This window comes from Coturnix japonica, unplaced genomic scaffold, assembly GCF_001577835.2.
Source record: "Coturnix japonica isolate 7356 unplaced genomic scaffold, Coturnix japonica 2.1 chrUnrandom544, whole genome shotgun sequence".
NCBI classification, from domain to species: Eukaryota; Metazoa; Chordata; class Aves; order Galliformes; family Phasianidae; genus Coturnix; species Coturnix japonica.
In genome coordinates this window covers 32,087-42,709 of record NW_015439925.1, presented here as the reverse complement: position 1 = coordinate 42,709, position 10,623 = coordinate 32,087, and the positions used below count along the sequence as shown (strand labels likewise).

At 52.9% G+C, this 10,623-nt stretch overlaps 1 pseudogene; it reads left to right on the top strand.

Annotated features, from left to right (window-relative positions):
- LOC107307321 overlaps positions 1 to 10,623 on the top strand; it is a 16,163-nt pseudogene that overhangs the window by 1,927 nt on the left and 3,613 nt on the right.

The following is a 10,623-nucleotide window of genomic DNA, read 5'->3' as shown; positions in this document are numbered from 1 at the left end:
GCCCCATTGAGTGATTGCGGCCCCATAGATTGCGGCCCCATTGAGTGAATGCGGCCCCATTGAGTGATTGCGGCCCCATAGATTGCGGCCCCATTGATCGCGGCCCCATTGAGTGATTGAGGCCCCATTGATCACAGCCCCATAGATTGTGGCCCCATTGACTGATTCCCCATTAATCGTGTCCCCATTCATTGATTCCCCATTGATTGATTCCCTATTATTTGTGCCCCCATTGATTAATTGGTTCCCCATTGATTGATCCCCATTGATTGATCCCCCATTAATTGATTCCCCATTAATTATGTCCCCATTGATTAATCCCCCATTAATTGATTCCCCATTGATTGATCCCCCATTGATTGATCCCCCATTAATTGATTCCCCATTGATTGATCCCCCATTGATCCCCCATTGATTGATCCCCCATTAATTGATCCCCCATTAATTGATTCCCCATTGATTGATCCCCCATTCCCAGCCCCATTACTGACCCCATTTCCCCTTTCCTACCCCACAGGTCTTCATCCCGACCCATCGGCTCCTCATCCTCACCCACCCCATTTCCATCCCCCCCATAGGGTCCCATTACCCCCCATAGGGTCCCATTGCCCCCCATAGGGTCCCATTGCCCCCATAGGGTCCCATTACTGACCCCATTGGGTCCCATTATCCCCCATAGGGTCCCATTACTGACCCCCATAGGATCCCATTCCCCCCATAGGGTCCCATTGCCCCCCATAGGGTCCCATTACTGATCCAGACCCCACTCATTCATTCAGACCCCCTTTATTGGGGTCCCATTGCCCCCCAACTCCCTTCACACCCCATTCATTCATATCAAACCCCATTCATTCATATCAAACCCCATTCATTCATATCAAACCCCATTCATTCATACCAGGCCCCACTCATTGATCTCAGACCCCCTTTATTGATTCAGGCCCCATTCATTGACTTGGACCCCATTCATTCATATCAGGCCCCATTCATTCATATCAGGCCCCATTCATTCGTATTGGACCCCATTCATTCATATTGGACCCCCTTTATTGATTCAGACCCCATTCATTCATATCAAACCCCATTCATTCATATCAAACCCCATTCATTCATACCAGCCCCCACTCATTGATCTCAGACCCCTTTATTGGGGTCCCCCCCACCTCCCTTCACCCCCCCATATCCCCCCATAATCCCCCCATAATCCCCCCATAACCCCTCATAGCCCCCTTACAGACCCCCATATCCCCCGTATCCCCCTTATAATCCCCATATCCCCCCATAGCCCCCTTATAGACCCCATATCCCTCATATCTCCCTTATAGACCCCCATATCCCCCATATCCCCTTATAGCCCCATATCCCCCCATTATCCCCTTAATAGAACCCCATATCCCCTTATAGACCTCCATATCCCCCCATATCACCCCATATCCCCCTTATAGACCCCCATATCCCTTATAGCCCCTATATTCCCTTATAGACCCCCATAACCCCCCAATATCCCCCATATCCCCCTTATAGACCCCATATCCCCCATATCCCCTTATAGACCCCATAATCCCCCCATATCCCCCCTATCCCTTATAGACGCCCCATAACCCCCCCATAACCCCCCTATCCCATAACCATGCACCCCCCTCGCCCCCCGAGCTCCCGAGGATTTCTACATCCCCTCCCTTTAGACACCCCCAACATTTCAGCCCTCAGCCCCTTTTTAGTCCCCCAGACCCATTTAGGGAGCCCGGGTCTATTCAGAGCCATGGCCGCCTTCATGTTCCTATTGATCGCATTGGGGTCCCCATTAACACGTTGACATCTTCTGCACGGCTCGTTACCGGAAGCTTCGTTCTCATCTTAATTACATCCTGGTTAATTTGGCTTTGGCCAACCTGCTGGTCATCCTGGTGGGCTCCACCACGGCCTGTTACAGCTTCACGCAGATGTATTTCGCTTTGGGACCACGGCCTGCAAGATCGAGGGCTTCGCCGCCACGCTGGGAGGTGGGGGGGGGATCTATGGGAGATATGGGGGGATATGGGGGATATGGGGGGATATGAGGGGGTTATAAGGGGGATGTGGGGGGATTGGGGGTCTATAAGGGGGATATAAGGGTCTATAAGGGGGATATGGGGATATGGGGGGATATGAGGGGGATATGGGGGTCTATAAGGGGGATATGGGGGATATGAGGGGATATGGGGGGATATGGGGGATATGAGGGTCTATAAGGGGGATATGGGGGTTATGGGGGTCTATAAGGGGGATATGGGGGGATATGGGGGTCTATAAGGGGGATATGGGGGTTATGGGGGTCTATAAGGGGATATGGGGGTCTATGGGGGTCTATAAGGGGGATATGGGGGGGATATGGGGAATATGGGGGGATTTGGGGGGGATTATGGGGGAATATGGGGAGTGTGGGACCCAGGCCTGCAAGATCGAGGGCTTCGCCGCCACGCTGGGAGGTGGGGGGGATCTATGGGGAGATATGGGGGGATATGGGGGAGATATGGGGGATGTGGGGGTTATGGGGCGATATGGGGGATTGGGATTATGGGGGGATATAGGGGATATAAGGGGGATATGGGGGATATGAGGGGGATATGGGGGATAGGGGGGATATGGGGCGATTGGGGATAATGGGGGATATGGGGGATTTGAGGGGGATATTGGGCGATCATGGGGGGATATGGGGGAGATATGGGGTCTATAAGGGTGATATGGGGGACTATGGGGGGATTATGGGGTCTATAAGGGGGAATTATGGGGGGATATGGGGGTCTATTAAGGGGGATATGGGGGTTATAAGGGGATATGGGGGGGTTATGGGGCGGTTATGGTGGTCTAGGAGGGGTTATGGGGTGGATATGGGGATCTATGGGGGGATATGGGGTGGATATGGGGAGTTATGGGGGATCTGTGGGGCGCTGTGACCCATGGCCGGCGCTGTGACCCATAGGTGCCCCATTGTAGGCATGGTCAGCCTGTGGTCTCTGGCCGTGGTGGCCAGATATGGGGGTCTATGGGGGTCTATGGGGGTCTATAAGGGGATATGGGGTGGATATGGGTGTCTATGGGGGTCTATAAGGGGATATGGGGGTCTATGGGGGTTATGGGGGATCTGTGGGGCGCTGTGACCCATAGACGCGGCTGTGACCCATAGGTGCCCCATTGTAGGCATGGTCAGCCTGTGGTCTCTGGCGTGGTGGCGTTCGAGCCGGTTTCCTGGTGATCTGCAAACCGCTCGGAAACTTCACCTTCCGCGGCAGCCACGCGGTGCTGGGCTGTGCCGCCACGTGGATACTGGGGCTGGTGGCGTCCGCACCGCCGCTTGTTCGGGTGGAGCAGGTAAAATGTGTGGGCTGGGGTCAGTGTGTGGGGCTGGTTCAGTGTGTGGGCTGGGGGTGGTATGGGGGGTCAATGTGTGGGTTGATGTGTGGGGCTGGGGTCAGTGGTGTGGGCTGGGGGTCAATATGTGGGGCTAGGGGGTGTATGGGGGGCTGATGTGTGGGGCTGGGGGTCAATATGGTGGGCTGGGGGTGTATGGGGGTCAATGTGTGGGGTGATGTGTGGGCTGGGGGTCAATGTGTGGGGCTGGGGGGTGTATGGGGGTCAATGTGTGGGGTGATGTGTGGGGCTGGGGGTCAATGTGTGGGGCTGGGGGTCAATGTGTGGGGCTGGGGTCAGTGTGTGGGGTCAGTGTGTGGGGCTGGGGTCAGTGTGTGGCTGGGGGGGTGTATGGGGGGTCACGGTGTATGGGGCTGGGGGTCATGTGTGGGGCTGGGTCAGTGTGTGGGGCTGGGGTCAGTGTGTGTGGGCTGGGGTCAATGTTGTGTGGGCTGGGGGTCAGTGTGTGGGGCAGGGTTCATCATGCATTGCAGGGTGCAGTGCAGCTATTTGGCCGCTAGGTGGCGCTGTGTGAATTGTTATTGCAATGCGGTTCAATGCGTCTGTTGGTCGCTAGTGGCGCTATGGGGCGCTATGGTCTCTATGGGTTTCCATGGGGCTCTGTGGGGTCTCTATGGGTCTCTATGGGGTCTCTATGGTCTCCATGGGTCTGCTATATGGTGTCCTATGTGTCTCTATGGGTTGCTATGGGTCTCTATGGGTCGCTATGGGGCAGGTACATCCCGGAGGGGCTGCAGTGCCGTGTGGGCCCCGACTGGTACACGGCGGATAATGAGACTATGGGGTGTAAATGCAACTAATGGCCGCTATGGGCGCTATGGGACATTACAGGGTGCAATACAACTAATGGCCGCTATGGGGCGCTATGGGACATTACAGGGTGCAATACAACTAATGGCCGCTGGGTGGCGCTGTGTGAATGTATTTCTATGGGTTGCAATGCATCTGTTGGCCGCTGGGTGGCGCTGTGTGAATGTATTTCTATGGGTTGCAATGCGTCTGTTGGCCGCTAGGTGGCGCTGTGGGTCTCTATGGATTTCTATGGGTCTCTATGGGTCGCTATGGGTCTCTAGGGTCCGCTATGGGTCCTCTATGTGTCTCTATGGGTCTCTATGGGTCTCTATGGGTCTTCTATGGGTCGCTTAATGGGGCAGGTACATCCCGGAGGGGCTGCAGTGGCTCGTGTGGGCCCGACTGGTACACCGGCGGATAATGAGACGCTATGGGTCTCTATGGGTCTCTATTGGGTCTCTATGGGTCGCTATGGTCTCTATGGGTCTCTAATGGGTCGCTATGGGGCAGGTACATCCCGGAGGGGCTGCAGTGCTCGTGTGGGCCCGACTGGTACACGCGCGGATAATGAGAGCTAATGGTCTCCTATGGGTCTCTATGGGTCGCTATGGTCTCTATGGGTCGCTATGGGCAGGTACATCCCGGAGGGGCCTGCAGTGCTCGTGTGGGCCCGACTGGTACACGGCGGATAATGAGAGCTATGGGTCTCTATGGGTCTCTATGTGTCTCTATGGGTCTCTATGGGTCTCTATGGGTCTCTATGGGTCTTATGGGTCTCTATGGGGTCTCTATGGTCGCTATGGGACATTACAGGGTGCAATGCAATCTAATGGCCGGCTAGGTGGCGCCTGTGTGAATGTATTTCTAATGGGTTGCAATGCGTCTTGTTGGCCGCTAGGTGGCGCTGCTGGGTCTCTATGTGTTTCTATGTGTCTCTATGGGGCAGCTATGGGGCTCAGTGTTTCTATGGGTCGTATGGGGCAGGTACATCCGGAGGGCTTGCAGTGCTCGTGTGGGCCTGACTGGTACAAGCGGCGGATTAATGAAGCTAGCGGGTGCGATGGCAAGCTATATGGGCCGCTAGGTGGCGCTATGGGACATTTACATTTGGTGCAATGCAACTAATGGCCGCTGGTGCGCTGTGTGAATGTATTTCTATGGGTTGCAATGCGTCCTGTTGGCCGCTAGGTGGCGCTGTGGGTCCACTATGGATTTTCTACTGGTCCTCTATGGGTCGCTATGGGTCTCTATGGTCTCTATGGTCGCTATGGGTCTCTATGTGTCTCTATGGGTCTCTATGGGTCTCTATGGGTCTCTATGGGTCGCTATGGGGCAGGTACATCCCGGAGGGGCTGCAGTGCTCGTGTGGGCCCGACTGGTACACGGCGGATAATGAGAGCTATGGGCTCCTATGGTCTCTATGGTCTCTATGGGTGCTATGGGTCTCTATGGGTCTCTATGGGTCGCTATGGGTCTCTATGTGTCCTCTATGGGTCTCTATGGTCTCTATGGGTCTCTATGGGTCGCTATGGGGCAGGTACATCCCGAGGGCTGCAGTGCTCGTGTGGGCCCGACTGGTACACGGCGGATAATGAGAGCTATGGGGTGCGATGCAACTAATGGCCGCTAGGTGGCGCTGTGTGAATGTATTTCTATGGGGTGTAATGCATCTGTTGGCCGCTAGGTGGCGCTGTGGGTCACTATGGATTCTATGGGTCTCTATGGGTCTCTATGGGTCTCTATGGGTCGCATGGGTCTCGTATGCGGTCGCTATGGGCTCTATGGGTCTCTATGGGTCTCTATGGGTCTCCTGGGTGCTATGGGTCTCTATGTGTCTCTATGGTCTCTATGGGCTCTCTATTGGGTCTCTATGAGTCTCTATGGGTCTCTATGGGTCGCTATGGGTCTCTATTGTGTCTCTATTGGGTCTCTATGGGTCTTATGGGTCTCTATGGATTTCTATGGTCTCTATGGGTCTCTATGGGTCTCTATGGGTCGCTATGGGTCTTATGGGTCTCTATGGGTCTCTATGGGTGCTATGGGTCTCTATGGGTCTAATGGGTCGCTATGGCAGGTACATCCTGGAGGGCTGACATGCTCGTGTGGGCCCGACTGGTACACGGCGGATAATGAGAGCTATGGGGTGCAATGCAACTAATGGCCGCTATGGGGCGCTATGGGACATTACAGGGTGCAATGCAACTAATGGCCGCTAGGTGGCCGCTATGTGGACATTACAGGGTGCAATGCAAACTATGGCCGCTGGGAGGCGCTGTGTGAATGTATTTCTATGGGGTTGCAATGCGTCTGTTGGCCGCTAGTGGCGCTGTGGGTCTCTATGGATTTCTATGGGTCTCTATGGTCTCTATGGGTCTCTATGTGTCTCTATGGGTCTCTTATGGGTCTCTATGGTCTCTATGGGCTCTATGGGTCCGCTATGGGGCAGGTACATCCCCGAGGGGCTGCAGTGCTCGTGTGGGCCCGACTGGTACACGCGGATAATGAGAGCCTATGGGGTGCAATGCAACTAATGGCCGGCTATGGGGCGCTATGGACATTACATGGTGCAATACAACTAATGGCCGCTAGGTGGCGCTGTGTGACTGTAATTTCTATGGGTTGCAATGCGTCTGTTGCCGCTAGGTGGCGTGTGGGTCTCTATGGATTTCTATGGGTCTCTATGGGTCGCTATGGGTCTCTATGGGTCTCTATGGGTCGCTATGGGTCTCTATGGGTCGCTATGGGGCAGGTACATCCCGAGGGCTGCAGTGCTCGTGTGGGCCCCGACTGGTACACGGCGGATTAATGAGAGCTATGGGGTGCAATAACAACTAATGGCCGCTGGGTGGCGCTATGCGGACATTACAGGGTGCAATGCAACTAATGGCCGCTGGGATGGCGCTGTGTGAATGTATTCTTATGGGTTGCAATGCGTCTGTTGGCCGCTAGGTGGCGCTGTGGGTCTCTAGGATTTCTTGGGTCTCTATGGGTCGCTATGGGTCTCTATGGGTCGCTATGGTCTCTATGGGTCTCTATGCGGTCTCTATGGGTCGATGTGGTCTCTTATGGGTCGCTATGGGTCTCTATGTGTCCTCTATGGGTCGCCTATGGGTCTCTATGCTGTCTCTATGGGTCTCTAATGTGTCCTCTATGGTCTGCTATGGGTCGCTATGGGGCGAGCGTACATCCGAGAGGGGCTGCAGTGCCCGTGTGGGCCGACTGGTCATGGCGGATAATGAGAGCTATGGGTCTCTATGTGTCTCTATGTGTCCTCTATGTGTCTCTATGGTCTCTATGGGTCGCTATGGGCTTCTATGGGTCCGCTATGGGTCTCTATGGGTCTCTATGGGTTCTATGTGTTCTATGGTCGCTATGGGTCCTATGGGTTCGCTATGGGTCTCTATGGGTCTCTATGGATTTCTATATGGCTCTATGTGTCTTATGGGTCTCTATGTGTCTCTATGGTCTCTATGGGTTCTATGGGTCGCTATGGTCTCTATGGGTCGCTATGGGTCTCTATGGTCCTATGGGTCCTATGGGTCTCTAATGGGTCGCTATGGGTCTATGGTCTTATGGTTCTTGGGTGCTATGGTCTCTATGGCTCTCTATGCGGTTCTAATGGGTCGCTATGGGGTCTCTATGGGTCGCTATGGGGCAGGTACATCCGGAGGGGCTGCAGTGCTCGTGTGGCCGACTGGTAACGGCGGATAATGAGAGCTATGGTCCTATATGGGTCTCTATGGTCTCTAATGTTCTCCTATGTGTCTCTAATGTGTCTCTATGGGTCTCTATGGGTCTCTGTGGGTCTCTATGGGTCGTATGGGTCTCTATGGGTCTCGTATGTGTCTTCTATGGTCTCTACTGGGTTCATCTATGGGTCTCTATGGGTCTCTATGTGTCTCTATGGTCTCTATGGTCTCTATGGGTCTCTATGTGTCTCTATGGTGGTCTCTATGGGGTCTCTATGTTCTCTATGGGTCTCTATGGTCTCTAATGGGTCTCTATGGTCTCTATGGGTCTCTATGTGGTCTCTATGTGTCTCTAGGTTCTATGGTCCTATGGGTTCTATGTGATGTCTAATGTGTCTCTATGGGTCTCTATGGGTCTCTATGGGTCCTCTATGGGTCGCTATGGGTCTCTATGTGTCTCTATGGGTCTCTATGTGTCTCTATGGGTCTCTATGGGTCTCTATGGTCGCTATGGTCTTCTAGGTCGCTATGGCAGGTAATCCCGAGGGGCTGCAGTGCTCGTGTTGGGCCGACTGGTAACAGGCGGATAATGAGAGCTATGGGTCTCTATGGGTCTCTATGTGTCTCTATGGTCTCTATGGTCGCTATGGGTCTCTATGGGTCGCTATGTGTCTCTATGGGTCCTCTATGGGTCGCTATGGGTCTCTATGTGTCTCTATGGGTCGCTATGGGTCTCTATGGTCTTCTATGTGTCTCTATGGGTCGCTATGGGTCGCTATGGGTCGCTATGGGGCAGGTACATCCCGAGGGGCTTGCAGTGCTCGTGTGGGCCCGACTGGTACACGGCCGACAACAAGTGGCACAACGAGAGCTACGTGCTGTTCCTGTTCACAGTTCTGCTTCGGGGTTCCCATTGGCCATCATTGTGTTCCCTATGGGCGGCTGCTGCTCACACTCAGAGCGGTGAGGCACTAATTAAGGGGTAATTCATTAATGGGGTTTAATTAGGGGGGGGTTAATGAGCCGGGGGGGGGGTTAATGGGGGTTAATGGGGGTTAATGAGAGGGGAGATGGCGGTTAGAAATGATGGGGGTGGTTAATGAGGGGGGTTGATGGGGGGTTAATTAGGAGAATAATTAATGGTAATTAATGGGGGTTAATGGGTGATTAAGGGGTGAGTAATTGGGGATAATGGGGGATTAATTAGGGATTAATTAATGGGGGGTTAATGGGGAGTGGGTAATTAATGGGGAGTGGGTAATTAATGGGGAGTGGGTAATTAATGGTAATTAATGGGTGATTAATGGGTAATTAATGGGGGTGTTAATAGGGGGTTAATTAATGGGGGATTAATGGGAAATGGGTAATTAATGGTAATTAGTGGGGGATGGGTAATTAAGGGCTGATTAATGGGGATTAATAGGTAATTTATGGGTAATTAATGAGATTTATGGGGTAATTAATGGGTAATTAATGGGGTTCTGGGGTAATTAATGGGTGATTAATGGGGTTTATAGGGTAATTAATGGGGTTCTGGGGTACTTAATGGGTAATTAATGAGGTTTATAGGGTAATTAATGGGGTTATGAGGTAATTAATGGGTAATTAATGAGGTTTATAGGGTAGTTAATGGGTAATTAATGGGGTTATGGGGTAATTAATGGGTAATTAATGGTGTTTATACAGTAATTAATGAGGTTCTGGGGTAATTAATGGGGTTAATAGGGTAATTAATGGGGTTATGGTGTAATTATTGGTAATTAATGGGCTTTATAGGGTAATTAATGGGGTTATGGGGTAATTAATGGGTAATTAATGGGGTTTATAGGGTAATTAATGGGGTTCTGGGGTAATTAACGGGTAATTAATGGGGTTTATAGGGTAATTAATGGGTAATTAATGGGGTTTATAGGGTAATTAATGGGGTTATGGGGTAATTAATGGTAATTAATGGGGTTTATAGGGTAATTAATGGGGTTATGGGGTAATTATTGGTAATTAATGTGGTTTATAGGGTAATTAATGGGTTTCTGGGGTAATTAGTGGGTAATTAATGGGGTTAATAGGGTAATTAATGGGGTTATGGGGTAATTAATGGGTAATTAATGGGGTTTATAGCGTAATTAATGGCGTTATGAGGTAATTAATGGGTAATTAATGGGGTTTATCGGGTAATTAATGGGGTAATTGTGGGCGCTGTGTGTCCATCCGGCCGCTGGGGGCGCTGTGGGACCCGTCGGTGGCGCCATCGCGGCCCCACGTGACACCGCGGCCGCCATCTTGGCCTCGTGGCTGCCATCTTGTCCCGCCGGCCGCCATCTTGTCCCACGACGTCCCAGCGCAGTGACGCCATCTTGTCCCATGGACACCATGGCCGCCATCTTGTCCCGTGGGCACCACGGCCGCCATCTTGTCCCGTGGCGGCCATCTTGCCCCCCATCCTCCATGTTGCCCCCCATGGCCCTCAGGCCCCCGGCAGCCATCTTGTTCCCGGCAGCCATCTTGTTCCCGTCAGCCATCTTGCCACGTCCGCCATCTTGCCCCCTGTCAGCCATCTTGTCCCCCCCTGTCCTGCAGGTGGCAGCCATCTTGTCCCCCCCTATCCCAGCAGCCATCTTGTCCCCCCCATCCCTTAGGTGGCAGCCATCTTGCCCCGTCCTCCATCTTTCCCCCCCGGCAGCCATCTTGTTCCCATCAGCCATCTTGCCCCGTCCTCCATCTTGTCCCCCCC